Source organism: Mesocricetus auratus, unplaced genomic scaffold (genome assembly GCF_017639785.1).
Source record: "Mesocricetus auratus isolate SY011 unplaced genomic scaffold, BCM_Maur_2.0 Super-Scaffold_100008, whole genome shotgun sequence".
Classification (NCBI taxonomy): domain Eukaryota; kingdom Metazoa; phylum Chordata; class Mammalia; order Rodentia; family Cricetidae; genus Mesocricetus; species Mesocricetus auratus.
Genome location: NW_024429192.1, coordinates 49,181,928 through 49,197,066, shown reverse-complemented (window position 1 = coordinate 49,197,066; position 15,139 = coordinate 49,181,928). Strand labels below are relative to the sequence as shown.

Sequence of the window (15,139 nt, the reverse complement as noted above, 5' to 3'; positions counted from 1 at the left end):
GCTAGTGTTTATTGTTAAGAGAAAAGTTGAAAGCCTGGAAATAATAGAGACTAAGAACAATTTATGAGAACAAAATCCAAAGAAGGGAAGAATCTGAACTGGAAACTACATATCAAAGTCTAAGTACACAATCATTTCATAAGAGTTAGGGACTAAGCCATTTATTATAAAATCTCAATCACATGGATGGCGAAATCTTGTAAAGGATTAATCACAAGCAATAAAATTAACCCTCCCCCAACAAACAAGGAAAAAGACAATTATAAATCACTTCTCAGACTCATAAGTAGAAAGGTTTACTGCTTTACTGAATAGGAAAGAAAATAACACAATCAAACTAAAACACCTTATTGAAGATAGTACCATGGGATAGTGGACTGGAAGAGACCACAGGGGAAGCAAAGATAAAATAATATCTTTCTTCTCCTGGCCCTGAAAGAGAAGGTAGGAGAAGCAATTTGTTTTCACTGGAAGCTTAGGAGAGAAATGGTTTCCTGGAAGAAAATTCTAAATCACTCATGGAATTTTTGAAGGAAGGTTTGAAGACAAAAGGAAATTTACAACCAAAGGAAGGTTCTTCTTGAGGCATAGACAGAACACAAGACATGATGTTCAGAGGTCACAGCTGAACCAAATAAGGAGGCTGATGTTATTTTAGGAAGAAGATTTGCATGCAGAGTTAAGTTGAGCACAAAAATGAGAGAGCAGGTACAGGAGGCATATAAGAGGGATTTCTTAAGCAATAGAGAACAGAAAATGCCAAGCAGATAGTGATTTATGCAGGCAATTGCAGAACAAAATAGCCCTGTGTTTTAATAGAAGAGTAAGTCAACAGGACAAGGAAGGAATGCTGCTTCATAAAATCGCCCTTTCAAGAAGTTTATTGTACTGCTAAGGATTCTCAGTTCCTGAGAAGAGTGTGTGTGTTGTGTGTGTGTGTGTGTGTGTGTGTGTGTGTGTGTGTGTGTAGCCACAATATATGTGTTTAGGTATATACATAGATTCACACGGCTGTTTAATATATCAGAATGTACAAGACAATTTTTTAGCTTAGGTTTATTTCAAATTATATCCAGTCAATATTTTCCTTCTTTGCTGTGCATGATGACTCACTCCTATAACTCCAGAACCCAGTAGGCTTCCTTAAGAGGACTGTCCTGAGTTAGAAGCCAACCAGGGCTACACAATGAGTTTCAAGATGTTAAAACCTACACAGCATGATGCTGCCTCAAAACAACAAAATCCTTTCATTCATTGAACTTGTGACACCTACCACTTTCTTTATGCTTTCTGCCTGTTCATCCTTTGTGTTCCTCCCTGTTGTATAAGCTAAGTGAAGGTAGAATCTTTGATAAATTCACTGCTCAGTCCTCAGGATCTAGACAGACATCCAAGGATTGAATCAGTAGCTACATATACATTAATAGTACTCAAACAGTAGGTGATAGTCATTTTAAGAGATACATTAGATGTATACAAAGTTTATAGAAATTCTTATGAACTAGAAAGAGAGCACAGCAATGTATTGCTATAGAGATAGCAAATAGTAAATGGAGATAAAGATCAATCTTGCTTTAGTTGGGAGCATCAAACATAAAATTACAGACTAGAAAACTAGTCTCCCAAGCTCTGTGTTCTTCTCTGAAGAGATCTGTCCACAAGAATAAAAATAAAACTAATTGTTTATTTTTCAGAATAGGTTTTTAAGTGCACATAGGAATTGTATACACAATAGTACAAATATAAAATTCTGAATAAAAAGTTAGCACACTTAAACCTGTGCTCCATATTCTTAACTTTTGGTGCATGCATTATGCAACCGAAATTATCTTTTAGAATCTTTTAGTAGATAAAAACCTTAAGCTCTATCTTAAAAGATAATCAAGAATATGCCTCCTAAACAGAAGCAATGCAACACATTACAGAACAAAGATAGAAATCTCAATCTATGGCAAGTAAGAGATTAATCTGCAAATTAGAAGATACTTTATCAGCCTGGGCAGGGTAATGAACACAAGGATTCCAGAGGAAATGAACTAGAAAGCTGCATTTTGGGGAAAGAATTATAAGCAAAGGAATGGCAAGATGAAAGGGATTTTTTGTTGTTTTGTTCTTTAATTAGACTATTCACCTAGTAGAGGGTGAATTGGTAGGGTATACAACTGGAGACTTGAGCAGCAGTTAGGAAGTACTTTCATACTTTCCAGGATGACAAGAGTCTAAACTAGGGTTGGATCATAGTGTGTGGAGGAGAGGAGACACAGTTGGGAATGTTAAATGAGTTTCATTTGGTCTAGAGTTGCCTCCATAGACAAATTTGTCCTAAATATTTCTCCATACATAATGAACTATACGCTAACTTGGTGTGTTAACAGACTGTAAGGTATTCTTATACCAATTATCTGAAACTCACCCAATCAAATTAGCCAACCTTCAGCCAACCAGAGGCAGCCAACTGTTCAAATCAGGTTCAAACAAGGCTAACATTAAACTTTAACCAATCAAACTATCTCAGTACCTCACTTCCACTTTCCATATGTCATTTCCTCTTCTCTGACTATAAATACAATCTGTCCATGTGGCAGGGTGGAGCATCCGAAACCATTTTTGGCCCAGACGGCTGCCCAATTTTTAAATCTCAATTAAAAGCCAATTAAGATCTGTAAAGCTGAACTTTTTTTTTTTGCAATTTTCTCTTTTAGCAAAACATATTTTGAGGTAAAATCAGTAAGCCTTGGTGACAATTGCACATGGGTTTCATATCTTAAATACAACTGTGAGAACAGAAGACCTGAAATAATTGTGACAAGGAAATGTTACTTCTTTTACACAGTACAGGAGTCAGTTTTCAACACTGGCTTTCCTCTCAGAGGGATGCAACTTCTTCTACCTCTTCACTGCTGGGGACTTGCATCTCCTGAGTTACATCACTGCAAGAATCCTACATCACTGCAAGCGTCCACGCCCCTATGGTACAGGCGGGAGGGCAAATGAAAGGTGAGCATGGGGTGTGCTCAGGATTTTAGAGAATCTTCCTTCAAGACTTGCACCTATATTTCATCAGTGTTGTCTGACACTATTCCCTTCCCCAGGAGGCATGAACAGATGTCTACTCACCCCAGAAAGAGAAGTGTCGACTAACTAGGATACCACAAAAATCCAAGTTGGTGAACTAATGAATTTTATTGAGGGCTACTTACGGATGTGGAGTTATTCACGAGAACAGAAATGGCCCAAAGATGCTGCAACACCAAAAGCTAGCATGGGTGACAAACTCACAAAAGCTGGCATTCTGGAGCACACTGCACAGCCCAAAGGCAGTGCAACCCGTTGAAAAGCGTCTTTTCCAGGCAGCTAGCTCAGTTGGTCTGAGCCTCTTCCAGGCAGCCCAGCTGGTCTCTGCCTCTCCTAGGCAGCTTTGGTGGTTTCTGCCTCTTCCAGGCAGTTCAGCCTGTCTGAAATTATCTCTGTAGATCTTACTTTTACAAAACCCTGAGGAGGGAGGAACTTAGCACATCTGGTCAGTTTTTCGAATTTCTTAAAGCTTTTTGGTAGTTTACTTCCTGAGTCTTAGTGAACCCCCCCTTTTAGAAAATCAAGTCTTGTGCCAGGTGAGTGATGTGTGCCTTTAATCCCAGTGTTTGGGGGACAGAGGCAGATGGATCTCTGTGAGTTCAAGGCCAGCCTGGTCTACATAGTGACTTCCAAGACAGCCAAAACTACATGGGGGACACTGTCTCAAAAAGAATACCTTGAGACTTAAGGAACTTCCCTCCAAGACTGATTGTTTTATCTGAAGGGAAATTGTCACCCAACACCCAGATAGCCCTCGTTCTAAGGAAAGTTGTCAAACGCAAAGTTTATCCTAAGTCCTAGAAGAACCATTTTGCCTTCTTACATTTGAAGCAGAAAAGTAAATATTAGACGGCAGCTAATATCTCCATTGGGAATAAAGAAAGAATACTCTAAAAACACAGAAATGACACAGGCTCTCAGAATGCTCTATGCAGCAGTACCGACAGTGACAGTGGATGAACCCTACCAGGGAGCTCAAGGCTGGGCATCTGGATTCTGGAGCCAGCTCTGGGTCAGGTTCCTGGAGCCCAGACCTGGCTCTGCGTGCCTGGCCGTAGTGGAAAGAACTGTAAGGGCTCCATCATTTAGCAACACACCAGGTGCTGCTGGAAACCAAATTGAAGGCTGAACCATCCTTGGCAGAACAAGTAACCAATGAGGGCTTGGAAATTTGAAATTGAGACATTCTCAACATGCCAAATCTCCTTTCTCTGTCATAGCCAAGTCTCACCAAAGTACTGCAGGGATGGTCCAGGCTGCACGAGAGTGGAAGTAGGCACTAGCTGACTCCATGGAAATTCACCAACAGCTCAGCAACACCTTACAGAGCTCCAAAGAAAGAGTAAGGGACTCTAAAGTTAGGAAACTCACACTGCACTGCATGTCCTTCAGCCCATGCTAAAGTCCTGCGGAGCAACAGACCCTTTAGAAACACAAGTATGCTATGCGGCAGACCAGGTACCATGTTGCTGCTTCCGGTTCAGAGAGCATCAGACTCCCAAGCCACACAGACTGTGGAGATAGCGAAGTGAGTTAAGGAAGTCTGAGCCAGATCCAGAACGCCAGGAACCCTGACATTAGCTAGGAGGGGCTACATGGGTCACAGGGAGTTTATAATAGAACCAGGTACAGTGTTCCCAGAACAGAACTGATCTAAATGCAGGGGTTTGGTTCTCTGTCCGGAAGAAGCATTGGCTGAAAACGTAAACCTGTTTTAGTTTATTGACCATACCACGTTTAGTTTACTACTCATTTGTGTTTAGTTTTTAAATGTTTAATTTTTACTTTTACTTTCTTTTCCATATTTTAATCTACTCTGAAAATATCAAATTCAGTAGTATCTTTGAAAAATACACGTGTAAGCATGTGTATATGTTTTTAATTATCCACCTCCATGCCCTCCCCTCCAATTTCTCCCAACACCCTCCTGCTATGTATGTTTTCTTCCCTACTTCATGAACTCTTTTTGGACCCACCAAGACTACATCCCTAAAAGAAACTGACTCACCTGTCCTCATCAACCACCATCTCCTAGTAGTTTCCTAGGCAGGAGTGTGAGCTTTATCCCATCAATGATGGAATTCTGACTGACTGGATCTTGTGATAAAGCTCACACTCAGGCTTAGGCAACTACAGTACAAACAATGGCCCCACCATACCCAGAAAACAGTGTTTCTCAGCAGTGTGATGAAATCTCTGGCTCCTACAATCTTTCCTCTCCCTCTTCTACAATGGTCCTTGAATCATTGGGGAAAGGGACTGTGATATAGATGTCTCATTTATGGATAAACAATTCACAATCACTTACTCTCTGCACTTTGACAGATCTGAGTCTCTATCAGTTTCTGTCTACTGTGTCTTAGGATTAGTATTGCTGTGATAAAACACCATGACCAAACAACTAAAGGAGACAGATTAGGTTTATTTGCCTTACACTTCAATACCACTGTTTAACATTGAAGAAAGTCAGGACAGGGACTCAAATAGGGCAAGGACCTGGAGGCAGGAGATGATGCAGAGGCGACAGAGGGCTGCTTCTTACTGGTTTGTTTCCCATGACTTGCTCAGCCTGCTTTCTTCTAGAACCCAGGACCACCATCCCAGGGATGGCACCACCCACAATGGGCTGGGTCCATCCCCTATCAATCATTTATTAAGAAAATGGCCTACAGCTGGATCTTATGGTGGTATTTTCTAAACTGAGATTCCCTCCTTTCAGATTACTCTAGCTTGTGTCAAGATGACATAAAATTAGCCAGCACACACTGCAAAAAGAATGTTCTCTGATGAGGGTTGATAGTTGCCTTAATCTATGGGTTTAAAAATAAGTGTTTAGAGACAATTTGTTATGCTCATTAGGTCAAAATAGTGCTAGTAGACTCTCCATTAGAGTCAATGGACTTTCCTGGGTATGTGTTCACGTTGAGGTTTATAATATTAGATTTGAGTTGCATTCTATGTAGTAAATCTTAAATATGAGTCACAGAACATACAGAAATCACTCTAGTACTGACCTGGAAGCTTGCTCCCTACTAGCTAGCTTTCCTAGAGCCAGAATCTGCACAAAAATAGACAGGTAGACAAATGGAATCAAATTGAAGACCCTGACATTAACCCACACACCTAAAAACACCTGATCTTTGACAAAGAAGCTAAAATTATACAATAGAAAAAAGAAAGCAACTTCAAGAAATGGTGCTAGCATAATTGAATGCTGGCATTTAGAAGACTGCAGATAGATCCATGTCTATTATCATGCACAAAACTTAAGTCCAAATGGATCAAAGACCTCAACATAAATCCAAGAACACTGAAGCTCTTAGAAGACAAAGTTGAAGGTACCCTTGAATGAACTGGAACAGGAGACTGTTTCCTGAACATAACACCAATAGCAAAGACACTGAGATCAACAATTAATAAATGGGACCTCCTGAAACTGAGAAGCTTCTGTAAGACTTTCATCAACCCCACATCTGACAGAGGACTGATTTCCAAAATATACAAAGAGTTCAAGAAGTTAATCACCCAAACACCAAACAATCCTATTAAAAAGTGGGGTACAGAACTAAATAGAAAATTCTCAATAGAGGAATCCAAAATGGCTGAAAGACACTTAAGAAAGTGCTTAACATTCTCAGCCATCAGGGAAATGCAAACCAAAACTCTGAGATACCATCTCACTCCCCTCAGAATAGCTAAAATCAAAAACACCGATGACAGTTTTTTGCTGGAAAGGATGTGGAAAAAGGGGAACACTCCTCCACTGCTGGTGGAAGTGCAAACTCATACAGCCACTTTGGAAATCAGTATGGCTGTTCCTCAGGAAATTGGGAATCAGTCTACCTCAAGATCCAGCAATTCCACACTTAGACATATACCCAAAAGATGCACATTCATACAACAAGGACATCTGTTCAATTATGTTCGTAGCAGCATTATTTGTAATAGGCAGAACCTGGAAGCAAGCTAGATGCCCCTCAACTGAAGAATGGATAAAGAAAATGTGGTACATTTACACAATGGAGTACTACTCAGCAGGAAAAAAAATGGAATCTTGAAATTTGCATGCAAATGGATGGCACTAGAAAAAACCATCCTGAGTGAGGTAACCCAGTAACAAAAAGACAAACATGGTATGTACTCACTCATATAGGGATGTTAGACATAGACCAAAGAATTACCAGCCTACAATCCACATCTCCAGAGAAACTAGGAAACAAAGATGACCCTAAGAATAACATATATGGTCTTCCAGAGAAGGGGAAAGGGCCAAGATCTCCTTAGCAAATAGGAAGCACGGGGATGAGGGATGAGTTAGGAGAAAGAGAAGGGGAGAAGAGGAGAGGAAGATACTAGGGACCAGGAAGACTGAGTCAGGAGAAGAATAGAGGAGAGCAAGAAAATGGATACCATAATAGAGGAAGCCAATATAGGTTTAAAGGGAAATCTGGCCCTAGGGAAATGTTCAGAGATATACTAGGATGACCCCTAACTAAGAATCTGTAAGGCAAATGACACAGACAACAAGACAAAACAGCAGCCCACAGAATGGGAAAAGACTCTCACCAACCCCACATCTGACAGAGGCAATAATGAGATTGATGAGATTGATGGCTACCTTATATACCATTATAGAGCCTTCATCCAGTAGCTGATAGAAACAGAAGCAGAGACCCACAGTTAAGCACTGAGTCCAATTCCTGGAATCCAGTTGTAGAGAGGGAGGAGTGATGAGCAAAGAATCAAGACCATGCTGGGGAAACCCACAGAAACAGCTGACCTGAACAAGTGGAGTTCATGGACACCAGACTGACAGCTTGGAAACCAGAATAGGACTGAACCAGGCCCCATGAACATGGATGCCATTTACAAGGCCTGGACAGTCTATGGGGGCCCCTGGTAATGGGACAGCATTTATACCTAGTGTATGAATGGACATTGTGAGCCTATTCCCCATAGAGGGATACTCCCTCAGCCTAGACACATGAGGAGGTCCTGCCCCAAATGATTTGACAGACCTTGATAATCCCCCGTAAAAGGCCTCACCCTTTCTATGGAGCAGAAGAAGGATTGGATGGGGGTCAGTGGGGAGCATGGGAGAATGGGAAGAAGAGGGAACTGGGATTGATATATGAAATAAGATTGTTTCTAATTTTAATTAAAAAAGGGAGAAATATACAAATACATGAATTAACAGTAAGCTTCTAAATTAACAGAGTTGTGGAAGAAACCAGGGTAGGGAAGATGAAAAGCTTCCTAGTGCAAGTGAAAGCATGAAATACATGCAAAGCCCAAAGCAGTCAAGGCAGTCCTAAGAGTGGAGTTTCTAGCTGTGTCAACACTGAAAAAACACCAGAAATAAATAGCCTGTTGATATGACTCAAACCTTTAGGAAGCCAAGGAGTGGCAACAAGGTGGCTCAACAAGTTGCCAAACATGCCTGGAAACGAGTTCAGTCTCCAAATATCACATGAAGTGAGAAGAAGAGAACAAATTCCACAGATGTGGCTTCTGACCCCACGTGTACACTGCAACCTATGTGCCCAGACACCCGTTATCATACACAAGCACACACACAAGCACACACACACCACATAATAATAATAATATTAATAATAATAACAATAATAACAAATTTTAAAAAGAATGCCAAGGAAAAGTCAAATTCAAAAATATCAGGCAGTAGAAAAAATAAAGATCAAAGATAGAAGTTAACAAAATATAACTAAAAGAACAATATAGAGAATGAGAAGCAAAAAGGGAATTGTACCAACAGATTCCAGCAAAGTCCACAGGCTCATCTGGAATGCTTTGAAAATGTAAATTCCAACAAGTTGGAAAATCCTTAAGAAATGGACAAATTTCCATGCATGCATGACCTGTTGAAATTAGTTCCAGAGAAGTAAACAACCTTCAGACCCACAACAAGGAAGAGACTGAATCTAATCAAAAGTCTCCACACAAGGAAAAGCCCAAGGCTTGATGGATTTGCTGTTGAATTCTACCAAACTGTCAAAGAAAGTGCTAGAGCTCAAACCACTCCATAAAATAGAAAAGGAAGGAACACTGCCATGCTCATTCCACAAAACCAGAATAATCTGATACCAAAGCTGGATAAAGGCAGCAACAGAAAATTAACAACAAAAGCCTACAGATCAGCCTTCCTAATGAATATAGATGCAAAATGCAAATCAGATTCAATATCATGTTAAGATCATACATTATGCTCAAGTTAGTTTCATTCCAAGAATTCAAAGTTAGCTCAACATTCACAGATCAATTTAATATAATACATATTGTACTGACAGGTTTTATGTGTCAACTTGACACAAGCTAGAGTCATCAGAGAGGAAGGTGTCTCAGTTGAGGAAATGCCTCCATGATCCAGCTATAATAAGACATTTTCTTAGTAAGTAATCAGTGGGAGAGGGCCCAGGCCATGGTGAGTAGTGCCATCCCTGGGCTGATGGTCCTGGGTTCTATAAGAAAGCAGGCTGAGTAAGTCATGAGAAACAAGCCAGTAAGCAGCTCCCTCCATGGACTCTGCACCAGCTGTTGCCTCCAGGATCCTGCTGTGTTTGAGTTCATGGCCTGACTTCCTTCAATGTTAAACAGTGGTATTGAAGTGTAAGTCAAATAAACCCTTCCCTCCCCAACTTTCTTTTTGATCATGGTATGTCCTTAAAGCAATAAAAACCCTAACTAAGACACATATTAATAGATTTAATGACAGAAATTGCCTAAAAAGACATTGGACAAATTTCAATGCACCTTCACGGTGATACACAATGGAATTTTACTCAATCACAGGTGAAAAAGGAAACTTACAAGAAACTGGATGAAACTATAAAGAAAGAGAACCCTGGCTCAGAAAGACAAATATTCTATAATCTTTCTACTCATTCATTCTAGACTATACCTTTAAATATGTGTGTCTCTGTGTTAGTAATTATGGGTAAAACCTAGGAAACTAGAGAAGAGACCATGAAACTGGAGGGGGAAAAAGGTGGCTTTAAGGTCTACTGTCTGCCCCACAAAAGAACTAAGCAGAAACGGGAATGATGAGGGCAAAGTTCACAACTAAGAAAAGGAGACAGAGAGATGAGGCAGAGTAGAAAGTCAACCCAAACCGAGAATTATGCAGTGCCATGTGGAAACCTGTTACTTTGTAAGCTCATTTTAAACATTAAAACATTTTAAATAAAGAAAATAAAGAATAGGGATAAATTGCAGTGGGAAAAACACTAACTATAAAAGGAGGAGGAAGTTGAGAGTGGAACCATGTTAAGTTGAATTTCTTGAATGTTTAGTTTACAATGCCTGCAAGATATTTCTAAATATCTCAAAATTAGTTAGCAGTGAATGGCATGAGTTAAAAGGACCAACGAAGAATGTAGATGTGAATATTCATATATTCACGTATGAGCACCATGAGGTGAAGACAGTGTTGAGCAGTGTTGAAGGCTGTTACTAGCATTTAATAACATTCAAAATGGGGAAAGCACCTATGAGGAGCCAAAGAAGCAATAGTAAATGATTTCACAAAAATATGCTGTATCCAAAGGGAAGAATGAGTAACTGTGTGAAATGTGGTAGAATGTGTAACAAGATGTGAGGACTGATGGGAAAACAGTCATTGAGGGTCATGATTTGAAGTCATAAAGGGACTTTCATAAGGATTGAAGGTTTGGCAAGCAGGTGGGATATAAACCAAATTGGTTTATGAATAAGGACATAGTCCGGTGCCACTGAAACTTTAGTGGGCCTAAAAATCTCTGGGATCTGGTGAAAATGAAGGGTGTCAGGGAAAGGGCTAGCAATTCTGGATTGTTAACAACTCTTTGCTTTTGTTCTGTAACACACAGAGTTGTAGACCTTGGTTGGCCCACATCAAAGTCATCTGAAGAACTTGGTAAGCTACTTTCACAGACCCCTGCATTCCAAGTGTCTGATTCAGTACATCCAGAGAGGGGTCTGGAGAGATGGAATTTTAAAAAGACTCCAAAGGATGCTGTCAATAGGAAACCACACATGGCTGAAATCTTGTTTAGATAACAGATCAAAAGAGAAGCTGGGCCAGAGCTAAGGAGATTATCAAAAGAGAGAAGGCATTTGTTGGTGTTTCTTCTACCTTGACTTGATTGTTGGCAACGCCAGAGCCAGCACATTCACACTCTCATTGGGTGATGGGTAAATATTCACTGTAAGCTGGTCTGACATATATTCTCAAGTTTTCTCCCTCATATTTTCTACAGATTAGCCTGCATCATAGACATACTGGAAAACTTACTGAGCCAACCATCTGTATCTAGTTTCACAGTCTGTGAATAAAATCAATATGTAATACAAAGGAATCAAAATAACATGGTATTTCTAGCCAAGATGGCCTCCTTCAGTGTAAAGGGCTGTGTTCCTCTTAGAAACATCAGCCTACTCCTTTCGGTAATGTGTTTGTTTTCTAAGTCAAAATTATTGGATCACCTACTGACTAATTGTTCTGATTATATTAGCACACAGTTCTGACTTCTCCAGCTGTATGAGTTGGTCTACTTGTTGGCTTCCTCAACAAAGAACTCCTGGAGCTGAGGCAAATGATGAACATCTGCCCCTCACTCACCAGCAATGTATGCTGAATAGTTATTCTGTGTATCAGGCAGAGCTATAACTGAGCTGTGGGGTAGAATTCAGGGAAGAAATGGGATTCAGTATTCTGAAACAATGAGAAAGTCCACAGCTCCTAGAACATGTACATGAAATTGGTGCCTTCATTGTGTTGAATATACCCCATAATAGTAATGAGATTTATTAGAAGTTAGCACTATAATTGTACATATGGATGAAACTACTTTGGGAAGATGGCAAGTCTTATCCTTATACAAAGGGTTTTTTTTTTCTTCCTTGGAATGAGACTACCCTGGCCAAAAATCAGTATATGAACATAAAACAAGTATGTGCAATGTGATCCTTCCATCATTCCTTCCTTCTCTATGGAAGAGGAACACAGATGTGAGGTTTGTGTTTTTACATGCTGAGTGTGAAAGAACCACCCCAATTCCAGCTTCTTTTGCACGTTTCTGTCATCTTTAATGAACAAAGTAGTTATGTTTCAAAAATCACACACAAGGAGTTCATGCCGCCTCTCCTGTCAGACATCCATCTCTGAAGTTCCATAGAAAAATAATATTCCTAGGATGGACTGGGAAGCTAAACGATTTCTTGCTCACTGAGACACTGCCCAAATCAACAAGACAGTTGGCAACCACCTTGCATCTTGTTCAAAGCCTGCTATCTCTCCAGGCCTCCAACCTGTCCCCTCCAGCTTGCTCTCTGATCAGTGAGATTCTCTGTCTTTGTGTAAAGGTCACAGAGTCCTAACAGCTGCAAAACATATCGAAGGGGGATTAACTAGAGCTTGATTTCCTTTTACTCCGTGAAATACATGACTCAGAATGAGAATCTCAGATCAGTGCTGCAGACTGTCATCCTGGACACCAGGAAATTCAGACACCCCTGTAACCTTTCTTGGCTGTCAATCATTGTCTCAAAGCTCTGGGAAGACTAGATAAACAATGGCAAAGTGCTCAACATTCCCAAATGGATATATTCCATCTCAGCCATAATTCTAAAGACAACTACAAGGACCACCATCTATCACATGACACAATGACTCCTAATACTTAGAGTACAATTGGGAGCCATGTAGAAAGAAATAGAGACAGTCCAGAAAATAGCAGGAGAGCTTACTCTGCATTCGCTGATTAACAGAAAAAGCCTGTAATGTAAGCTGGTTCCCAGTCATTTGGACAAGTTCATGAGAAAGGTTGGCTCTGGCATTTGATGTGTGGTGTAGACAGGAGGCATTTTGGAGCCTGAGGGTGTTTGTTTGTGCTTAAATAGAAACACAGATAACTAGTGCAAGCAAGAACTTCCTCCACAGAATAAAACTGCAAATAACCCAGCCCCCTGGCTGCCAAGTAAAGCTTATTTTAGAAAAATTAAGTAGGAACAGGCTGCCTGGCCAGTCCAGGAGAAATCGGAGGTGCTCTTCCCACATACCCAGCACTCATTAGCATGTCTACTCAGTTTCTCAACTGTGAACAGCTGCAAACAGACACTAGTGGGAAACTGTCAGAGAGAAGGGAGACAGTGCTAGAAAAGGCTAATTAAGCAAAGATGGAGAGAGATGATTTCTTCATGAAGAAATGCAACTTTTGGACAGGAGAAAAGGTTTCATAATACAGAGTTCTGGAAGAAAATGACTCAAGGAAAAGAAATCATAACGAAATGTAAGATTATAATCACAAAATTTCTCCAGCTTTTATTGAGCACTTTCTGAATACAATGCCCTGTGCTAAAACCACAAGGGGAGCAGGAACCTAACCTCGCAATTCCCACCCTTAGACAACTGGCATTTAGTTCATGAGAACAAGCTACTTATGCCAACTGCTGCGCAAAATCACAACCTGTAGCCACTTCAAAAATGGAATGTATGAGGTTTAGAAAGAGCAATTGCCTCACACAGCACATTTCTAGGTTACTTATAAGATGACAACCTAAGGTGATTTTTGGAACGAAAGTGATGGAGGTTTAATGGTAGAACTTGAAAGATTGTCTGTTTTCACTTTCTATCCCCTAAAACTCACAAGCTCTAGAAACCATTCTTGAATGTATCAGCAGCTCATTCTTCCCATCTTCTTTGTGTCATTTACTCAGCAGGAATAGGAGAGTCACTGTGTTCCATGACAATAATGGAATTACTATGGGACAGAAGTCTTGAAACAGCCAAACAATCCACATAAAGGCCAAGTCAAAGCAAGAGAAGATCTCAGGATCCTAGGACATGAGAAAAAAATGTTGCTTATGGAAACACGAGTATAAATAATAGAATTAAAACTCAGAGCACACTGAATGAGAAATGGAGAATAAAAACAATGAACGAACAGTTGAATGGTTATTATTGCCATGAGGAGCAACAGCAGTTTTCTAGCAGAAACATGAAAAAATAGATAAATTTGATATAGTACAGAGAAGTAGGAAATTGTACAAAGTTCAAATTTAGCCAGTGATTTAACCACTCTCCAATGTGGACTCCTAAATTACAAAAACTGCACATAGACAGAGTAAGGGGTGCATATCCATCCACATTCACACTTCTTTTATTATCACAGTTTTGTTAAGCCATGTACAGCAAGTTTCTACAGATAAAATCTAAGTGAAAGGCATGTTCAGTTCACAAAAGACAGCCAGGGACTGCTATGCACATCATTTTTTCCCTGGACAAGACCAGTAGGTTCCTCCTCTGGGAGTATCATCCTAGAGCCGTTGTTTTTCTGAGTAGGCCAAGGTGTCTTGAGGACAGGGAAGTTCAGCAACCATAGGCAATATTCTGATGTGCAGAGAACACAACTTACACTTTTGAAGATCGAGCCCCTTCTTCATATCAGCTCTGGCACATCTTTCCTGCAGAAAGAAACCATGGTCCAGGGTTCCTGCACTGCCTCCATTGGTGTGAATGGACATCCAGAAGTTTCAGGAGAGAAGTGCAACATTGGAACCAATGACTAATTCCAGCCTGCCAAAGAAATCAAGCTTGTGATGAAGATTATTCTGTTTCAAACATTCAAGAGTAGATCTGGAATGGTGCTTCTTAGCACACGCACGTGCATGAATTTTAATTGTTTGACATGACTTCAGCTCAGTTTGTCCTTCCCTTTGCTGCTTTTCATCTCCATGCTAAGTGTGCCTTCTAACACTCAGTGAGTGTGTCCAAGTGGGAGCCTGAAAAGGGGCTGCCAGTGGGACAGAGATGCACAGACGCCACTAATAAATCACTGATAGTTAAGATATAGATTGGATGATGGGCTGCAGATGGGAAGGAGGTAAGTCAAATTGCTTTTCTCATATAGATTATTGGATTAACAAGGAAGCAGAAGTCACGTGGTAAACTAGTGTAACAAATTACTATCATAAAAAAATGATCTTATCCTAGGATTGCAATAATACTCTGTTGGCTGTGAGCTCTCTGGAGATGTGCTTGATGTGGGGAGTATCCCTCTGCCATGGT

General features: G+C 40.3%; 1 long non-coding RNA gene across 1 annotated transcript in view; it reads left to right on the top strand.

Annotated features, from left to right (window-relative positions):
* Positions 1 to 2,977, top strand: part of LOC121141781 — a 53,877-nt gene extending 50,900 nt beyond the window's left edge. Inside the window, exon 5 of the long non-coding RNA XR_005878722.1 lies at positions 2,834 to 2,977. This is a non-coding gene — a long non-coding RNA (uncharacterized LOC121141781). The remainder of the gene's footprint in view (positions 1 to 2,833) is intronic.
* The last annotated feature ends 12,162 nt before the right edge of the window (positions 2,978 to 15,139 follow it).